Below are 15,599 nucleotides of genomic sequence, written 5' to 3' on the forward strand. Positions count from 1 at the left end.
CAGTAATGCATTCAATCAGGCACAAATATTTTATGAACTCCAGTGTTGGTATCGGGTTCTTCCAACGTACTGATCAGTTCAACATGAATAAGAAGCACGTATTTTGTCAGTTCAGTTTCTCATTTTATTACATTCTCGTAAGCATTTCCCACTTTTATGGGAAACTCTATTTCTCTATTCTTCAGCTCCTGTAAGCAGTGTTGATTCAAGTGGATAAAAGCAATAAACACAACAAAGATTAGAAAATCAGACCCTCCAACTTGATATATTGTCGTGTACATAGCTAAGGTGAATTTGGTTTAGCTGTGAATTGAGTCAAGTTCTCATATACCCTGTCAACAATGAGGGGATTGTCTCGGGCCGAATACCACATGGCTGCCCAAGCGTTGCTACCCTGTATTGAAAAATACTCCCCAGTGAAGCAGACGGACACTGGGTAAAGGGAAACAACTTCTCCATGACTGTGCCCACCGAGCACTTGCTGATTCTGCTTAGTTGTTGAGTTTCAAGTTTCAAACTTTCAACAGTGCTAGCTCCAGCAGATGGATGTAAATTGTTTAGATATTTGAAATTTGATTCATATTTATGATGTTTGATTAGAGAAACAGACCTATGATTATGTCATTTGGTTCATAGCGTAGATCAGAAAATTGCTCTTTAAAACTTGAAGCTGATATGCAAAGTCAAGCATGGTTAAGCATTTAATGTTGAACTTTCTTTGTGCCTACAAGTGGTGTTTATGTACTTTTAATGAAAGTATTACGCATGTTTAGACAAATCATTCCAGAAATATGATATTATGGATATATCAAAGCTTGTAAGCAAACACAGCATAAGAAAACATTTATCAAGAGGTTTCACATTAACGAAAGCAAATATTTATACTGCAGGGGCATATATGTGGGTTAAATGATTCAATTTAATTCAAAGGTAATCCTGAACGGTATGCAGCCACACAGCAAAAGTTCACTAGGCTACAGGAAGGGTACACATGTTCAAACTTTATTTTTTTTAATCAGTTGAACCTTTTCGTGGGTTGCATTCCATCCCTGACCCTTCAAAGCTCCATTATGGTGAAAATATACATCCTCGTCACACTCTGACCCACGATCACTCCATACAAAAGAGCATGATGGACGGGACTCCGCTCCGAGACGTGTGTATCTCCTTGCCAGCCTAACAAGGCCTACTCTGGTTGGTAGATTGTGAATGAACACAACCATGAAGATATCAGTGCCATATCACCCAGTGTTGTACTTCGATCACTTGAGTAAATGGAATAGTTTAGTTAGCTGGGTGTGGCTGGGGTTGAATTGACTCGGTATAGTTTACTGTGAGAGCTGTCATGGTTTTATCACTATTGACGTCACCACCAGACTGTTTATCCATCACAACAGTTTGTAAATAAGGTATTCATGGTGTTGAAGATGAAATTTCTGAAAATATGTTTGATGGTGTCATGTAAGTTGCGACAAAAGATTCTTGATAATGATTGAAAAGTTTGTAGTACAGCTGAATGTTGTCTTTTTCAGAAAAGAGAAGCTGATACCTAAATTGCCTTTCATAGACATTCCAGAGTGAGTGAGTGAGTGAGGTTTTACGCCGCTTTTAGCAATATTCCAGCAACATCACGGCGGGGGACACCAGAAATGGGCTTCACACATTTTACCCATGTAGGGGATCGAACCCGGGTCTTCGGCGACATTCCAGAGGAATTCTTAAGTTAGAAATATGTGCCATCAACATGATGATCATCATGTTCATAATACCTGGAAAAAAACGGGAGATCTTCGACTCCATGTATAAGACGACCCCCCTTCTTAACCCCCTCATTCTAGGTATGAAAAACTCGCCTTATACAAAGCGATATACGGTAATGATAAAAATAATAATGATTATAATAGTCTTGTCTCTGATCAGTCCAACTAGTACAAGGATAATTCATAATGAAAAATCTTTATTAATATTAAGATACCCTAAACAGTAACCAAGTAATAACAGACTGCTCTTTTTCTTTTTTGAAAATAATTGTATAAAAAATGCGCTCTTATTTGCAAGTACGTGAAAGTACTGTGATAGATTCATCAAATTCATGATGGGTTGGGGGGGGGGGGAGTCATGACAGCCAGGATAGTTTGTTATAGAGGGAAAAAGTCATCTATATCAACGAGCAATTTTTCATGTCTATCATCTGTCCGTAAGTCAAAGATTTCTTCATTGTCTGGAGCTTTACTAGAAGTTTTTTTGACACTGTTGACAAGATCAGTATGATGACAATGAAATGACAGCATGTTTTTGACATCCTGCTTCTGAAAATAAATATTGTGTGGTTCAAGTGTTTATGGTTGTGCACTGTGAGGAAATAAACTGTGTCCATTAATATACATTTATCACTCGGATGACAAGGACTTGAGACAAATGGGTTCAGTTTTAGAATAATAGGTCGTCAAATAGCTCGGTGTTACATCGTTAGGCCGGATGCTGGAGTACTTCATTGTCAGTCATTTTGTTATGTTACTGGAAATAAGACTATAAAAAGTAATTTAGGTTTAAGTTCTTTTGATATTGTAGAAATTAATTTAAAATTTATGATGCATTATTGATGATACATTCTGATATGTTGCACTTTGAATTTATCTGTGATTATAGAAAGATTGTCATTATTAGTATGTTTATGTTTTTCTCATACAAAATTGAGAAATTTGAATAGTGGATATTGAAATTTAAGTGTTGCAGAAATTCAGCAAATCTGTTCTAATGACTTAAGTTTGAAGACATATTGATAAACATTGATTCAGTGTAGCTTGTTCAGGAGCATGGGTGGACCAGTCATATAAGATGTTGTGATTCGCTGTGCAGAGTTGCATCCCTTTGGTGTGCCAGAATCCTAAGATCATTGGTTCAAATCCTGGTTTGTTCCGATTATGTTTCTAGGTTTGTCAGCACCATACTCATACATGTGGGTTTCACCGAAATGGTAAACGTCTGAGACCTGCATCACTTCGGGCTTTCCTCCCACATTAAGCTGACACGCCGTGATATAACTGCAGTACTGTTCGAAACAGCAATAATCACAGTTCAATGGAGCTAGTTGAGGAATGAATCTTGTTCTTGAACTTTGAGTGCCACTGATACAAAAGGCTGAGTGAAACAGAAGTGCCATGTCTAGTGAGTCCACTTCAGATCTATTACCTCAAGACAGCATTGCCGATTCTCGTTCACCATAATTACACACCCCCTGACATGGAGCGGTTCATGATTCATGGTAAAGGTAGCATAATTGATGTAATTTGACAAGATGGACAACATATCGTCCACAGTGACCATTATGGCAGATCCTCTCACTGGAGTTTGTGTGTAATTACTGATGTATGTCAGAGAGATCATATCAGGGTCACAACCCATTTCCTCCTAACAGCAGGTTACTCACGATCCATTGACCTTAAAGTTGACCGTCCAATCTAAACATCTTTCTACGACCAGGTACTAACTGTCCAGTCTTATAAGATCAATTTAAATGTGTGAATGATTACTAAATGTCTGTTTATTTCAATTAAGGGATTACTGTATTATTTAAGGAAATTTCACGCCTCCATTTTAGATCCTTGCATTTGCCCTGTGTTGGAGACATCCCCAGCCTGGAGGCCAAGTGGTAATGGCCATTAAAGAGGGGATGGGGTATTCTTGATCAGATAGACAATACAGTGGGATTAGGGCCAGGCACTGAATGAAGGCTGGGGGGTGTACGGAGGAAGCCTTGTCACGTGTGATACTATTGTTTGTGATCATCGGACTTGGGAAAAAGTTAGTGAAATTAGTTCGGAGTTGTTAACTGCAACCCTGATTTCCCCACACTGTTTGTGCCACACCTGCCTGCCTGACTCCACAGGTATGTCAGTTCAAGTTCCCTGTGGTCGTAACACAAAAGTTTATTCTGGCATGTCAGTGTCATATTTTGGTTACAAGAATGATTATCGACACAATGTGGCAGGAAATTATTCAATGGCAGGAAATGTGTCATCAATGAAGATTGCTGAACACTCCTTTCACGATTTTTTTTAAATGATCATTCCAAATATCAAGCAATGAAGACAACTGGTTACCACTGCAATGTAATATTGAATTTTTTTTATTATTTTTTTTTTTAAATATTCCTGAGCTTTTCTTCTTTGACATGGTTGCACATTAATAATGGATGGAATAAATATTGAAAAACATAATATTTAATTAGATTTAATTCAATACAAAAATAATTCTGGCTTATTATCAGAAATCAAGAATCAAATGACAGTTAAACTCCCTCATCACACATACCTATAGTATTTACTGGCATGACTTGAGGCCACCTCGAGGACACATTTGTCCTGGAGCTGCCTCTTCATGTGGTGATAAGTAAAGGCAGCAACAGGCCAAGTTCATACGTGGAAGTAATCCCTGGGTGAGATAGCATCACTATTAGTATGCAATTAACCCTACTGGGATAAAGGACTGTCGGGTAAGGTGAGAACTGGATTGCTGGGACAAGAAACTGATCTATATTGAAATATGTGGGAAGAAGGAAAATAAATTCTTGTAATGTGTTAAAATAACAAATTTTTACTTTTCGTTTTTCTGTTGAAGGAATACATACACACAAATCTGGTAAATTAACTTAATAATAATTGTAAATTATCAAGATTTTGCAGTAACCTTCGGATTAAAAATGGAAGAATTGTCTCCCTTATTGCACAATTTTCTCTATCCTCTTCAAGTCATCTTTCAGAAATAAATATTTATCATTTTTTACAATCAAATAATGATATTAAACAAGAAAATACAATGACTATAGAACGTTAATAAAGTAAAACACTATTGATCTAATGTGTTGTTATTCTTGTATTTAGGAAAAAAATTCATCACATCATATTTGAGGTTTTAGCAATAATGTACATCTAAAGTTAGACTTTCGCCTGATGAAGGAGTAAATATATATATAAGTATATACTCTGAAATGTTGTATTCCTCATATAGAAGTTGACATCCATAAATTCTCTTCCTTATGTGTATCACTTCTAAATGGCTTTCAAAGACTTAAAACAAGAATGATTTAAAATGCTTACACCTACATTAAAGAACCTGAGTCAACTTAAAGCTCCTCACATGGTTGTGAGTTAACTGCTGCTCACATGGCTGATGTCAGGAGCTGAGGCTAAGGACCTACTGCAGTGTGGCACATCGCAGTTTAGTGTCACCCCTTCTTCACAGTCCTCCGATATGCTTCCTGTGCACGACTCTAGCTTACAGATGGCCAGTATTAGAATGGGCTGTTGACATAAGACAGTGACATGCACAGGGGAGAAGATGAGGGGTGATTGGGGGGTGGGAAGAGTTGATGGGGGAGGGATCAGATATGGTTTGCCGCCATCAACCCTGACTTAAAAACGACTGGTCTTTGCATGTGGATAAGGTAGAGGTGGTTGTGGGGAGTGTGCTTTAAGTCGACTCTGGGACTCTGCGACACATCACGTCATGTTGAGAGTGTTTGTTGGTGGAATCGTCATCCCTCATGCTGGCGCTTTCGTCACATTTTGTGCAATGATTGTCAACAGATGACAACGTGCTGGTCAGCATGGTGACCTTGACATTGAGAGACCTTGAGCATCCCAATTTGCCTCCGCAGTGTCCACGTCTTGTTTTTGTGCGTCAGAGGAACTTTTCTATGTAGATGTCTGTCCACTTTCTCACATCCTCACATTCTCGACATTAGGGAAACAGGTCATTGACGGAGAAGGGAACAAGTGAGAGCGCTTTCTCACATTTTTAAGATGCCCAATCACCGACCCAACTCTGACCAGCGTTTCAGTTCAAGTTCCACAAAAAGTTGGACAAAAACTATTTCAACAAATTATTAGAAAGACAAGTGACTCATTTTCATGAGATTTACATCCAGAAAGAGAAAGAAATTAGTAATGAAAAAAATCCCAAATAAACTCATCCTGATAATAACATTCCATTATAAAACCCAAAACATTTGCTGAACAAGAATATAAGTTATACAGTCTGATAACAAAAGTATTTCCAATGTCGGTTGAATGAAATCAAAATACATATAAATATATAACAGCTTCAGGTTTTAGCAAACCATGTCCAATGCTATTGTGATCTTTAAAAAGAGGTCATACACCCACATTGTTATCAACAAAGAAATCAATATGGACAGATATCCCTGAACCACACCCTATCCTCAAACACCTTGTATACCAATTTTGTTTCAATATTATCCTTTTAATTTATTATTAATTTGATCACAGATATAGACATGAGACTAAAAAACAGCTTTATAAGACAAAAATTGATCAAAAGCAGAAACATCTAATTTACATATGTTAACTGGATATGGGAAGAATATTAAGTTTTGTTTAGAAAGATTGAAGCGCCATATTTTGAAATTACCTGTGAAAACACACCTGAAGATGGAATCCGTATGAACCGCGACCTGTGACCCTACCGTGAGGTCAGAGTTCAACATGTGGTAGAAGCAGCCAGTAGAATCGTTCTGTGTGGAGGGATTATTTGTGTGTTGCTTTCTAAACACAACAAGATGTTCGAGAGCATGGAGAGACTGGTCAAATGATGAAAACCGTCTCAGAGACAAGTGATGAGTAGGGACACTTAAAAAATGATGTACGACATAAGGAAATGTTGCTGATGGTGTTATTGTGAATCGGGATTCTAATCAATACAAGATGCATCTGAAGGAACTCTTAAAGTTCACCAATACTCAAGCAGTATTGGCCGAAAGTGTGGAACATTTCAAGAAATTTCGGATCACCGATTGTTTACCACAGGTAGGGTTATTGTAGTGAATTCCTATATGCGGACCTATCGTGCATGGATTGCGTGTGTGGGTGTTAATGTTGTGTGTGTTCTTTTGGATCAGAGGTGAGATTTTAGTTTTGATGAATTTTTATCAATAGTTCTTGTTACCAGAACTTTCGTGACATTAATCTTAATATTTGGTCATCAGATTTCATATTTCATCGCAGATGTATTTTGGGATACTTGATTTTAGCAGATGATCTCCACAAAGTTTTGGACTAAAAGTTCTCATTGTTTGTTATAAAAGTAATACTTGTTTCATATATTTGTTGTCAGATCTCAAGGGTCATTTAAAGAAAGGTACAACTGAAGGTCTAATGGTAGCACATAGAATCTCTTTGAATTAAAATGCTGATTATGCCACAATGAATCTGGTTCCAGACTGATTTTAGGAAATCTTGTTTTATAAGTAGAGATCCAATAATCTGCTTCTTATATAGTTCACCTTAATGGGTGCATGTATTGTATCATAAAAGGTGTAAATTTATGTAAAAATATTTAAAATTGAAATAAAATGTGGATCATTATCTCAGCTTCTAATAAAAATATTAAATATTAAGATAGTTGGTCTTGAAATACATCCTTCTGAAAACCAGTTCATACAAAATTGTTATATTTCAGTAAAATAGAAAACTAAATCAGGATGTTAAACATAATACTTTTTCAATATTTTTAATCATTAATTTTTATGTTATTGTGCTGATTCATGTTTACAAGTGCATAAAAAGATTTATTTTTATTAACCAATATCGCCTTAATGTCTGTGCCCTTGACTGGCAAAGTCTGGCGTACATTCCGACACAGGAGAGTATAATGAAAGCCAGTCACACAAATGAATAAAATAGGTTCAATATTGTTCTAATGGATGTATAGACTATTCTATCCGAAATAAGCAAAATTTGACAAGAATCAACAGCACAGAACAATATCACAGTGGGGTTGGAAATAATAAGCGCGCTCAACGTGACTGAAAACAGCGTTATTCATAGTAAAACAGAAGCCTGTCTGGGCGAAGGAGTATAAGCACACCGTCTGCGTCATCCTCCAATATTTAGGTTTAAAAGTAACACCAAATGTAGGAAGCAAACGATCAAATTCATTAATGCTGCATAGTTTGAAGAGAGATCTTGTTTATCTTTGTTTAATGTTTTCTTACAGCTGTGACAGTATAATCTCATGATGGTGTGGAAGAATAGGATATTTTGTTCAAGAGTAATTTAAATAAAATATTTGCCTGGTTAAAATTTGATTAAGTTTTTGAATAAATCTTTATTTTTGCTTTTAGGGATTACATCATGTGTACTATGTATATGACAACTGGTTCCAACATTTAGGTTGTGATGCCTTATTAGTTTTAACTGTGGATGTATATCTTGTAATCGATGGTTAAGAAAATAGACATTTAAGATAACTTTTATTATCTTGTTTTGGTATTTTAATCTTTGAAAAAATATCTAACATTATTTTATATTTTTTTGTGAGGAAGAGGTCATGATGTGAAGTATTTATAATTGAACAATTATAAATCATGCCATCTTTATTGTTTGTGCTGGGTAGTGTTTTATATCAATTCTATAATCTTTTACTTATATCGTGAATTTAATCAGATTTTTATGAAATTTTATATTAAAATCAATTGACAAACCCATCTTCTCACCCCGATAGTAAGATAACTCGTATTTGTTTTGCTTCAGAGATTTAATTCCCTACAAATACCATATAACATGAAACAAAGACTGTCAATAAAAAAAGTTTTATTCATCTTTTTCCCTTTTCCTCACAAGACATTTCATCCAACAAAAATATAGATAAAAAAACACAAAATAGGTTTGAGTCTTGACACAGTATTTTAAAAGACCAAACTTGTGGTCTTGTGATGAAGAGTGTGGCATTCCATAAGTTTGGTGGAGCTATTTAGGGCCATTAAAGAGTTATTTGGTCGATATCCCTGAGTAACGTTGTGTGGACTGACTGTTAGATTGCCTGCTCAAAGTTGGTCATCAAGAGGATGTCTCCAAAGGAAGGAAGTCGGATGAGAAGACATCAATAATTTGGGTTGTTGTCGTTCAACTACTGACCGTGTTTGACCGAGTGCAACCGCCTCTCTGCTGTGGTCAGGTGTACACACCTGATAATCCATAGTAATTTGTGTGGGTGAAGAGAATGTGACAAAATTTCACAAATGTCAAACAATTATTATGTCCGTGTGAAAATGAAAAGAATTTCATGAAAGTTACTTCCACTTTTAATTTGAATTCTGAAGAAAAGTTTTGAAATCCCTTTTTTAAGTCCTTTATGACCTGTAGAAGGGAGAAAATGACTCCATTTTCTTATCACTATCTGTTGTTTTCAATTAGTTCCTTTCGTTATTATTGTAATCATTATCATCATAATGCTTGTAAATAAACCACATCTAACCAGAATAATTTAACAATATTAATATACTTATTCAAATCAATTGAAAATTTTGTAACAAATATATTAACTGAAATATTAAGTTACCACTCTCGTAATAATACATAAAGCAAGGGCATTTTCAATACTAAATATCAAAAACAGTAACATAGAAATGTGTAAAAATAATTCAAGAACAAACGACCACTGTCAGCCAAAAGAAGAAAATGAAACTCATCCCATCCAACTATAATCCTGTTACTCCATCACTGCCAAGGCCACAACACGTGACTCTGAAAATTATAACATCTACTGCCCTTTTGGACTACGCCAATGCCAGTTCCACTTATTAACACTGAAGTTTAAAAAACTCTGCCAAAAGTTTCTTTTCCAAAGATTACTTTTGATCACGTTTCATCCAAGCTAAAAGGATAATCCTGCTGCGATGATATCTGTGTGCCCTCTGTTTGATTACGAATTATAGCCAGACGTTTTTAACGTTTGCTTGAGCTCACGTTTTATGTAAGCTGCAATGGCTAGACCTGCATTCAAAAGTTAACTGTTTGTTAACGTGGGGCATGATTATGCTGTATGATGTGGGGAATGGCGTAAGCTTCATGTTCTTTGTTAAAGATATATTTCATCCCTCAAACAGTATTTTCACACATAGAAATTTGATTGTGGATATATACTCCAGAATACAGAAAAGAGGATTTCAAGAATTAGGTATGCAAACTCCGTACTTCAAAGACCCCCTGCCGGCTGTTACTTGGGTCAGAGGTCAGGCATGTGAGCTGGAATGGCCGGCAAAAGAAGGCAAAACAAATCTGTGTATTAACCAGATATTTTTTGAGTGAGCATGCGGAAGTCTTAGCTTAGTGCAAATCTTTGTGTAAACGGTCATTTATTTCTTGTCACGCCAAAGTGCTAATTGAAATAGGTCCTGTAGACTCAACAGATGTTCGACATGGCCCCTTCTCGGCAATTTCAACACTTTTTAAGGCATTAGGTCTCAGGTTCGTCAGCTTTCGCCTTTTACAATTCAGAAAAGGTCACTATTAGAAATTGACCTGTGAAGATCCTGGTTAGAATTAGTCTTCAGCAACTCATGCTTGTCGTAAGAGGTGACTAGCGGTACCTCAAAGGATGGATTGTTTTCTTATGCAAGTATTTTTCAATCCAACATTATGGGATGTAAGAGTGGAATTTAGTTTTTGGGAGGTTTTAACAGGAATTCTTTTCAAATACAAGAAGTATGGCTTCTTGGATCCAAGTTTGGCTCCCTGGCTCGATATGCAATCAGGAGTGTAGTCCAATAGCTGTTCACGTTACTAGTTCATGTCTCTAGTTCTCCAGCATGGGGTCATCTTTGTTCGTGATCTGTCTGACATGTCATTGGTACCTACTTTTATCTATTCACTGCTGGAGCGGTCGGGTAGCCTAGTTTGGTTCTAGCCGCTTTTAGCAATATTCCAGCAATATCACCGCAGGGGACACCAGAAATAGGCTTCACACATTGTAACCATGTCAGGATTCGAACCCGGGTCTTCGGCGTGACGAGCAAATGCTTTAACCACAAGGCTACCCGACCACCCCTCCAGTGTTTATAGCAGATGCGTGTTAAGACCAACATGACTACAGTCCATGAAACTAGGTCAGCAGGCCTTCCCCATGGCTTTGTGCTGGTTAATTGTCTGGGTTTGAGCCCAGCCTACAGGTGTGTATGTGCGTGACATGAGCAATCATCAGATGTTGGGGTAACGTAGGTGGCACTTTGTACCACAGCAGACAATGATTTCCAAATTTGAAAATATTCTTTTGTAAAATGGTGTAATTGATCTTGTTGTTTCTAATCCCATATTCCACGGGATTGTCAGAAGATAAGGATATACGGTTAGTAGGTTGGGTGTCATGGTAGATCCAATATATCAAGATGTCAGGGATTGAAAGACTATCATGTCAGTGCTGTGTCTGTTTGTATGAAGCGATTATTCTTTCAGTAAGGTAATCAGATTAATTAGATGAAATTATGGTTGATATAATCTTTGTTGGTTATTAATGTGTTTTGTCATGTGATGGTCAATCATTCAGAGATGTGAATTGTGGCTATCCGTAATTGTAAGTGCGGGTGAGTGGGTTTATTGAGGTTGTAGTCATATTTTGCCAATATATTCTCTCTCTGGCAAAAATCCCATATCATATTTATGTACCAATCACATTTACATATTTTGTCTACTTATCCAAACATCCATTAAAGATGGGTTAAGCAGGCAAAGTGTCAAATGGGAAGATAATGAATTGTCATGCAGCCAGAGGCAATGTCTGGACAATATAACAGTTAAGAGAAGATGGTCAAAACTGATAGAGTCATCAGGACAGAGGATCAGGAACTGATATGAACCCATCAAGGAAATCTTGTGACTTTAGTTGTGTGCTAAGTACCACAGATCCTGTTTATCAAAACAAGTGTTTGTTGACGTGGTCCCACCCTGTGAAGGGGTAGAGTGTTGGTGATCTCAGTGTCATCTTAGTGACTTCTGCCAACACACCTGGGCTTATCTGATGACCTCTGTGTCTTCATCAAGAGGGGGAGAAGATGATATACAGGATATACTTGGTATACTTGAGGTAAACTTGATGTATATGATACACGTGGTAGACTTCGTATATTTATTGTTTGTTTGTTGATTAATGCTGCACTCAGCAGTGTTACAGCTGTATGACGGCAGTCTGTAAATAATCGAGCCTGGACCAGGCAATCCAGTGATTGAAATCATGAGCATCAATCCACGCAATTGGGATCGATGACATGCATCAACCAAGTCAGCGAGCCTGACCACCCGATCCCGTTAGTCGCCTTTTACGACAAGCATAGTCACCTTTTACAGCAAGCATGGGTCACTGAAGACCTATTCTACCCCGGATCTTCATGGGTCGATATACAATATATACTTAATGTGTGTGGTGTACTTGATATATATTATATACATGGTATACAGCAAATACATGGTATACTTGATATATATTATATACATGGCGTACTTGATGTATATCATGTACATGATATACTTGATATATATATGTATACTTGATGTATATTATATACATGGTCTACTTGATATATATGTATACTTGATGTATATTATATACATGGTCTACTTGATATATAATGTATACATGGTATACTTGATATACTTGATATATATGTATACTTGATGTACATTAAATACATGGTCTACTTGATATATATTGTATACATGGTATACTTGATATTGATGTATACTTCATGTATATTGTATACATAGTCTACTTGATATATATTATATACATGATATTTATTATTATTATTATTATTATTATTATTATTATTATTATTATCATCATCATCATGCTGTGACATGACTGTACCCTGTGAGTTCCGGCTCATCATTTCAAATGTTATAAACTATTGCTGAAGCTGCAAATGTAATTCAGAGATGATGATGTTCTTGTTTTCAAATTGTTTACAAGATAGGAACTGAACACTATTTAGAACCATATTCCATGGTGGATTAAAGGAACAGTGCACATTGTTTTTGTCTCTTCAGGAATAAAATGAAAACAAGCATGAAACATAACTGAACATTTTATATCATCTAATAGAATAACTATTTTATAGATTATTGATTATTATTGCTTAAAGTTCATTTATCTTCCTTAAGAGACCGGACCCGTGAAGATTCCGGGGTAGAATAGGTCTTCAGCAACCCATGCTTGCCGTAAAAAGCGACTATGCGACTATGAGACCGATCAATCGCTTCCATTTATGCTGTCTGTATTTCAATTATTCCTTCCTTCTGAACTCGCCCCTACTCGCCACGGTTGTATAGTTATTATGTTGTTTATTCAGCACAATCAACTGAATCTGCCCGTCTCGGATTCTCCAGCCCCCAACCATAGATTCAAATCTCAACTACCAGTTAAATTCTTGTGAAGGGGCTTAATATGAACATTTAGTTTCTAATCCATTGGCAATAAACTCTCTGTTGTCATTGTATTGAGTTAAAAGGGTTGTGCTGATCCCCTAATCCCTCCCCCTTCATAGTGAAGTCCCTTTCAGGTTATAATCAGCCTGATTGTAGTCACCCTCACGGGTTGTCCCCCTGACCCCGGGTTGTCCCATCGCCACAGGGAGACCTCCAGATACCAGGGGACATCTGACACAACAGGATATCGGCCAAATACCCCTGGATCCTGTTCTGATATCTCAAAATATTGTCCAGCTACCCAACACTATCATCCATATACCCAAGGATATCATGCAGATACCCTAGGATATCATCCAGATACCCTAGGATATCATCCAGATACCCCAAGATATCATCAAGATACCACAAAATATCTACCAGGTATCTGAGGGTATCATGCAGATACCATAGGATATCCTCAAGATACCACAATATATCCAGGTATCTGAAGGTATCATGCAGATACCATAGGATATCCTCCAGATACCACAATATACCTTCCTGATACCACAATATATCCAGGTATCTGAGGGTATCATGCAGATACCATAGGATATCTTCCAGATACCACAATATACCCAGGTATCTGAAGGTATCTTGCAGATACCCATGTATACCCTTCAGATACAACAATATACCCAGGTATCTGAAGGTATCATGCAGATACCACAATATACCCTCCAGATACAACAATATACCCAGGTATCTGAAGGTATCATGCAGATACCCATGTATACCCTCCAGATACCACAATATACCCAGGTATCTGAAGGTATCATGCAGATACCCATGTATACCCTCCAGATACCACAATATACCCAGGTATCTGAAGGTATCATGCAGATACCACAATATACCCTCTAGATACCACAATATACCCTCCAGATACAACAATATACCCTCCAGATACAACAATTTACCCAGGTATCTGAAGGTATCATGCAGATACAACAATATACCCTCCAGATACCACAATATTCCCAGGTATCTGAGGGTATCATGCAGATACCGTGTATACCCTCCTGCTATCGGGCTGACCATGCCTGTGAGCCAGCAGCCCAGGAGTTGAGGTGAGGAGGTAGTCTGTTGTTCCACCTGTCTGCACCGTGGCCTGTGTCGGGGTGAAGACAGGCCGCCCCCAGGCCATCTTGCATTGTCCTAGAGAGGCCACGGCAGGTTGGCCACCGAAACCAGCCATTGAGTCCAGTACTGGTTGACCATCAGCATGAGGTCCAGTAGGGCAGACTGGGGGCGAGGGGCTTGCGTTACACCATGATTCCTACCTCCCAGACAGGAGAGGGCAGATAAGTTATTTCCTGTTGTCAGTGTGGAGGTTATGAATGTGGACACTCCAGAGTGACAACGTGGTGCGTGACATTTGGAGAGATTGTACGCTGGATTGTACACCAACAAAATCATGTTAGGAGTACCTGGGTGGTTTGACTACTCTATCAGTAAGTATACTTGTCAACACTTTATATAACAGGTGTTTTTTAGTTGAACTAGTTCTACCATATCACTGATAAAAATGACATTTTTTTATACATGCAACTGTCAGTTTGTTATTGACAGGTATGATGTTAGACTTTTATGAGTTTCTGTGTTGTTATTCAGCCTTCATTGTAAATGTCTCGAAATATATATACCAATTTCAATTGATCAGTAAGACTTTGAAAATATATATATTTGTATCAGTCATTTACAATTTGGCAAAGAATGATAATGTATTGTCAACTCCAATTTCTTAAAAAATCGAGATGGAAAAAATTTACATTTTTGAAATGTTACCTCAACCGCTCCCTTTGACATTGATGCATGTCGGGGTAGCGATCCATTTGGTAACACCTACTTGTAATGTGTGTCAATCAGTCCTCTCGATGGAACTCACGCCTCTAACCTTACTTCAAACAGTGGAAAAAATGAACATTAGCATTTCCAGTATTCATATGCAGGATCAATGTGAGGCTGTTGTACATACTTCACGGGAGCGTTACAATCCGCAGTGGTATTTGGGATATAGCCGACACAGTTTCCTGGACGTATGAAGACGTTTTGTAATAGTTTGGTTGTTGTTTGAGTTGTGATTACAACATGACAGCTATGTCATCGAGGATCGTTATTCGTCGTTGTTTCAACAATGGAAATGCTTCAGCGGTTACATCACCTGGACATCATAAACAAATTATGCCTTTTCATACTTTCAATCCCCTGTCTCTGTTGTTCATGTTAAGCGTTGTTTTATTAACATGCTGATAAGGATATTTCACAGCGTTCAATTCCTACCAGCATGTTGCTTTGAAATCATTTGAATAGTTGGCTTAAGTTTGTTAAGAAACACAC

General features: G+C 37.4%; 1 protein-coding gene across 11 annotated transcripts in view; it reads left to right on the top strand.

The window, feature by feature from the left end:
- The window catches only part of LOC124112017 (rho GTPase-activating protein 20-like), a 276,303-nt gene that overhangs the window by 205,608 nt on the left and 55,096 nt on the right, over window positions 1-15,599 (top strand). Inside the window, exon 1 of one of the 11 annotated variants that reach the window (XM_046472007.2) lies at window positions 14,477-14,713. The exons of the other annotated variants lie outside the window; for them this stretch is intronic. The gene's annotated coding sequence lies outside the window, so the exon portion shown is untranslated. Of the gene's footprint in view, window positions 1-14,476; window positions 14,714-15,599 lie in introns of those variants that run through there. 11 annotated transcript variants of the gene reach the window in all.

This window comes from Haliotis rufescens, unplaced genomic scaffold, assembly GCF_023055435.1.
Source record: "Haliotis rufescens isolate VD_foot unplaced genomic scaffold, xgHalRufe1.0.p SCAF_5, whole genome shotgun sequence".
NCBI lineage: Eukaryota > Metazoa > Mollusca > Gastropoda > Lepetellida > Haliotidae > Haliotis > Haliotis rufescens.